A 6,290-nucleotide genomic window follows, 5' to 3' on the forward strand; every position below is an offset into this window, starting at 1 on the left:
TGTACATTTTCATTCATTGGGCCCAAACTTACTTTGTATTTTACAATGGCTTTAAAGTTTTTCACCAGGAGAAAATCATTCCTAAAGTCAGAGACCATGAGCTGGCACATCAAGAGGCATGTTCTGACAGGTGAAAGTGCTGAGCATGGTGGTAAGTATATAAATGAGCTGGAGCCTTGCTGAAGGCTGTGCAATCAATCTCACTTTGAAATGGATGGCTATTCTTGATGATAGTTTTGTTTGTGTGCTACTCAATTGAATCAGTAAGGATAAGTACAGCTTAGAAATAGGCTCCGAATTTCTCTTATCGTAGACAATCAAACACCTTAGGGATAAACTGGTTTTTAAGAACTGAATTTATTTAATCTATCAGCATCAAACCGATAAGTCATAGGAAATAAAAGGTAAAAGCTCATTTGCCTTCAGTTAGTTTTGAATTATACACAGCCAGAGCATCTACAGTGACATGAATCAAACTATGTTCATCTCTAACTCATCTCTATTGTGTCAGTAAAATCCATGATTTTTCCAGCTAAACATTACTGTAAATGAGTACCAAGTGTTCTGCAATTTTAATTATCCTTTTGCACCTTCATCATTACTCTGGTGAAAAATAGGGAATAGATGTTCATGATGAATGCTCTCTAGGGGCAAATTCGATGGAAAAAAAAATACAGTGAGCCAATTGCCATACAGGAGAATTCCTTAGAATTACAGATATCCTAGGTAGCCTTTTTACAGATATGTTGTCATATGTATAAAGAATGAATGAGTATTAATATCTTCAAACTAGGTGAAGAAGCATATCAAATCATTTGAAATAGAATATGTGTTAATTACCTGATACAATAGAACTAAAACAGTAAGAAATAAACTACAGTATAAAAGCTTAATATTTCTCAGAAAGTTTTCATTTTACCTTACTTTGGCTAATTGGATCATTTCCACATGAATGAAATACATGCTAAATTATTTACAGATAATTACATGGTGTGCTGTTGCTAAAATATTAAGACACAGTTGTCCCACAGGAAATATTGCTACAGATACATCATGAAGTGCATCAATGAAGGGGTTATGAAAAGGAGATGATTAAAAGAGCCACTGAAGCAAAGTGAATCATATCAAAATTAATATATTTTAAAGGATTCCTTAGTTTTTTCATGAATGGTAGCTCAAGTTTCATTGTTTTAAATCTGCTGAGTCTGTAAAGATGAACACCGGTTTCATTTATACTTATGAACAAATTTTGTTTTTTCCTGACAGTTATAACCACTGTTGATCCAGACAATTTTGAAGACCATTAGGAATGAACCACTCCCTTGTAATTAACCGCTTTAAAAACTAGGAACCACAACTAGAAGTTTATAATTACTGTTCTGAGGATTGGGAAGGAATTGATATTTCTGTCTCTAAAAGGATGTGTGCCACTGTGACCTGCTCAGATAATTAATTGATTAGTATATGAATGTAATACAATTGCTACATAGCAGGTGAATTACCTTTTTAAAATTTTTATTAGATATCTTCTTCATTTACATTTCAAAAATGTTCAACATCCTTAATCATCAGGGAAATGCAAATCAAAACAACCCTGAGATTCCACCTCACACCAGTCAGAATGACTAGGATCAAAAATTCAGGTGACAGCAGATGCTGGCGAGCATGTGGAAAAAGAGGAACACTCCTCCATTGCTGTGGGGATTGCAAGCTTGTACAACCACTCTGGAAATCAGTCTGGCCTTTCCTCAGAAAACTGAACATAGTACTACCAGAAGATCCAGGAATACCTCTCCTGGACATATACCCAGAAGATGTTCCAACTGGTAATAAGGACACATGCTCCACTATATTCACAGCAGCCCTATTTATAATACCCAGAAGCTGGAAAGAAGCCAGATGTTCCTCAACAGAAGAATGGATACAGAAAATGTGGTACATTTACACAATGGAGTACTACTCAGCTATTAAAAACAATAAATTTATGAAATTCTTAGGCAAATGGATGTATCTGGAGGATATCATCCTGAGTGAGGTAACACAATCACAAAACAAGTCACTTGATATGCACTCACTGATAAGTGGATATTAGCCCAGAAACTTAGAACATCGAAGATACAATTTGCAAAACACAAGAAAATCAAGAAGGAAGACCAACGGGTGGATACTTCATTCCTCCCTAGAATAGGGAACAAAATACCCATGGAAGGAGTTACAGAGACAAAGGTTAGAGCTAAGACGAAAGGATGGACCATCCAGAGACTGCCCCACCTCGAGGTCCATCCCATTATCAGCCACCAAACACAGACACTCTTGCATATGCCAGCAAGATTATGCTGAAAGGACCCTGATATAGCTGTCTCTTGTGAGGCTATGCCAATGCCTGGCAAATACAGAAGTGGATGCTCACAGTAATGTATAGAATGGAACACAGGGCCCCCAATGAAGGAGCTAGAGAAAGTACCCAAGGAGCTGAAGGGGTCTGCAACCATATAGGTAGAATAATATGAACTAAGCATGTAACTTTCTATACCACTGCCATATACTCTAAGAGAAGAATCAATCCAAAATAGTTTTTCAAATAACCTATAACAGAAGAACAACCCCCACTGAAAGCTATCTGTTTAATAGAGTTTAGAAATAATGGAAAACCTGCCTAAAATGTAAATTGGCACAATGTTCTTTCTGGCCAAGATCCACTCCACCCTGTAACAGTACCTCATGCAGTTATTTTTCTTTTTATTAACTGTCAGTTCTGACTCAAATACATTTTGCCTGTCTTCTATCCTGCACTCTGAGTATCTGTATTTTTTTCAGAGGAAATTTTAGTTGCAGGAAACAAGTAGAGAAAAGAATGATACTATTATCGTTAAGGAAAGAAGGGGTACTATTAGCCATACTACAACTGGAGTGAGCCAGAATTTTGATTAATTATGCCAACATTAATATTAATATTGAAGCAAGTTTTTTCATATCCTACTAATGAAAATTGATAAATGTGTTTGCACCTGGAATAATAATTACGAATATTTTAGGTTCTGTGTTTTAGGCATTGTGGACATTAGTTAAGTCAAATTTGCCTCATTTTTTTAAACACCAGTTTTGGAAAATAATAGAATTCTTTGCAAACAAACTTCTCAAACACCAACCTCCAAATATCAATGTACAGTTTCTTGTAAGATAAACTGTTTTAAGTTAGTTTTTCAAAAATATATTTGCCCTTTCCACAGAAAACTAAAATATGTGATCATAGTTTTATGCCTGACCCTCACTGCATTCCTCTGTCTTGGAAAAGAATGTCTTCCTTCCAAAAATCTAAGCTTCAACAATATTATTACATATGACACACACACACACACATGTGACTTACATATGTACAATGTAGCTGTGTGTGTAAGAGCACTTGAGCCACTGTCTTTGAAAAGAACACCACATTAATTGATCAGGAGTACTTCGGTTGTTTCCATAGCTTGACTATTCGCTACATTCTGTTGTTATGACAAAAATATTTCATCAAAGACAACTTAAAGGAAATAGTATTTATTTTAGCATATAGTCCAATGTACAGTCCATCATGTCATGGAAAGTCAAGGCTGCAGGACCTTGAAGCAACTTGTTATATTATATCCACAGTCAGAAGAGGATAACAACTGTGTGTGTTAGTACTCATCTCTCATCCATTCTCTCCTCTTACATATTCCAAGATGTCCGAACTGTGTAATGAAGGATCATGACACTGGAGAATAGTGTCAATCAGAGATAGTTCTTCCCACCTCACTAAGTGTAATCAAGACAATATCTAACAGGCCTTTTCAGAGGTTCATCTCCGGGGTATTTCTAAATTCTATCCATTTGACAGTGAGCTACTGGGGAATGACCATAAGTTCCCATGTCTTCATAAAGTGCATTTTTCACTCTAACCTCTTATATAGACAATAGAGACATCGGTACTATTTTTAGCTCATTTTTCTTTTCCACAACAGTTATACTAGTGTACATTTCCACAAATGATCTATTAGGTGCCTTTCTCTATATCTTTCTCAAGACTTGGTATTTTAATATTTTGATTTAATAGTTATTCTGACAGTTATAAAGCAATATGGCATTGACATTTCAGCCCTTGTAGTCAAGTTTTTTTTTCCTTGTACACATTTATCATTTAGAATAATATTTTAGATGCTTTGTCTACATTTACTCCTGTAATTAATTTACTGCAACTAAGTTATTTTCTTCACTATTTTTATTATTCTCTTATATGATATGGATCATAAGTATTTTCTCTTAAATTATAGACTGATCTTTTAGGGTTTTTTTATATATAAGTCATAATTTGGCCTAATCTTCTTAAAGTTTGTTCTGGTCATCTATATTTTTAAATAATATCCAAGACATAATAGTTGGGATGAATATCAAGAATTGCTCTTGTCTTCTATGTATTTCAAATTTACTTTGAGCTGATTTTTGTGTTTAGTTTAATATTATAGTTTAGTTCTCAAATTTTCTACAAGTAAATATATGCTTTCCCAAGCATGGTTTTTGCCAGAGATTATTCTTTTCTTATTGTGCTTACTGAATGAGTTAATAAAAAAATAGATGGCCATGATTCTTTGGTTTAATCTCTGAGCTCTCAATTATGTCCCATTTATCAGTTTTAATAAGAGTACCATACTACAAAAATAGTTCAACACTATAACATTTTGAAATAAAAAAATACAATGCCTCTTGGTCAATTTTTGTCCACAATATATTTAGTATTACAGCACTTTTATACTTCAATAAAATACATAACAATTCACTTTTTGGGGGAAAATATCTATTACCTAATAGTTTTCTATATTTGATATACAGATAGACACACAGATAGATGATAGATGATAGATAGATAGATAGATAGATAGATAGATAGATAGATAGATAGATAGATAGATGATAGATGGAAGATAGATAGATGAAAGATAGATTCTCCTCTTTTAAAATACAGTTCCCACCCCCTACATTCCTCAAACACACCCCACCTTTCCTTTTCCCTGGATCCATTCCTCTCCATTTCTAATCAGAAAAATGTAGGCCTCCAAAATACAACAACCAAATATGACAAAACAGAGTAAATAAGGCAAGGCAAGAACCCCTCACACTGAAGCTGGACAAGAGAACCTCAAAGGACATAAACAAACAAACAAGCAAACAAACCCATCAAAGACACCTGCTTCCTTCCACTCCTAAAAGTTCCATAAAAATACCAAGCTAATAGCCACAACATACAGAGGACCTGGTACAGACAACTGTGGGTCCTGTGTTTACCACTTCAGTCTCTGTGAACCCTTATGTTCCCTGCTTAATGATAGAGTAGGCTGTGTTCTAATGACTCCCACACCTTCATTCTCCTAGAATTCTTCTGTCCTCTCTTCCTCAGGGTTCCCTGAACTCAAGGGGAGGGACCCAATGGAGACCTCATAACTAGACTCTCCCCCTGTATGTGTGTATGTGCATGTGCATGGGCATGGGCGTGGGCGTGGACATGGGCATGGGCATGTGTGTGTGTATTGTGTGCTAATATCTGGATTGGGTCTCTGCTTCCAGAGAAAGCCTCTTTGATGACTCGAAAAGGAACCAATCTATACGTATAGCAGAAAATCCTTAGAATTCATTTCATTGATTTTTTTTTTGACCTGTTGTATTTGACTGTGGGATATTCCTGTTTGACAATGGCTTCAGGGTTTGACAATGGCTCTCTCTCCTGTAGTGGACCTCACGTTAAATGTTGGCCACTCCCATAAGTTCTACACTATTATTGATCTAGCATATTTTGCAAATCAAGTGCATTATTGGTTAAGGTTTTTTTTTTTCTTTACAAGATTTGTATCCACATTTCTCATCAAACAGATGTATGGGTGAGGACAGGAACCATATCGATTTCTCCACTTTCAATAAGTTGTGCAATACTGTCCTCAGAAATAAATGGCCCTGTCCATTTTCAGAGAGCAACCATCTATCTTAGTATCAACTTAGGTTGTTTGGGAATATCTATGAAGCCCATTGACCAACTAATATAAACAGCAACCCAGTACAACATCTGTATACCTAGCCTGACTACAAGAGATAGCAAGTTGGGATTGCATATACTCTATTATTAAGAGTCCTTGCTAAAATCACCCTCATAGATTACAAGAAGTTTCAACCACCTTAGGTTTTCACACTACCCCTCAAATGTTCCTCAATTCCAGTTATCTCTCCTCAAAAATGTCTCCTTCCATCCGATCCTCCTCCCACCCAGGAAAATAAAACCTGAA

This window comes from Mus musculus, chromosome 12 (genome assembly GCF_000001635.26).
Source record: "Mus musculus strain C57BL/6J chromosome 12, GRCm38.p6 C57BL/6J".
Classification (NCBI taxonomy): domain Eukaryota; kingdom Metazoa; phylum Chordata; class Mammalia; order Rodentia; family Muridae; genus Mus; species Mus musculus.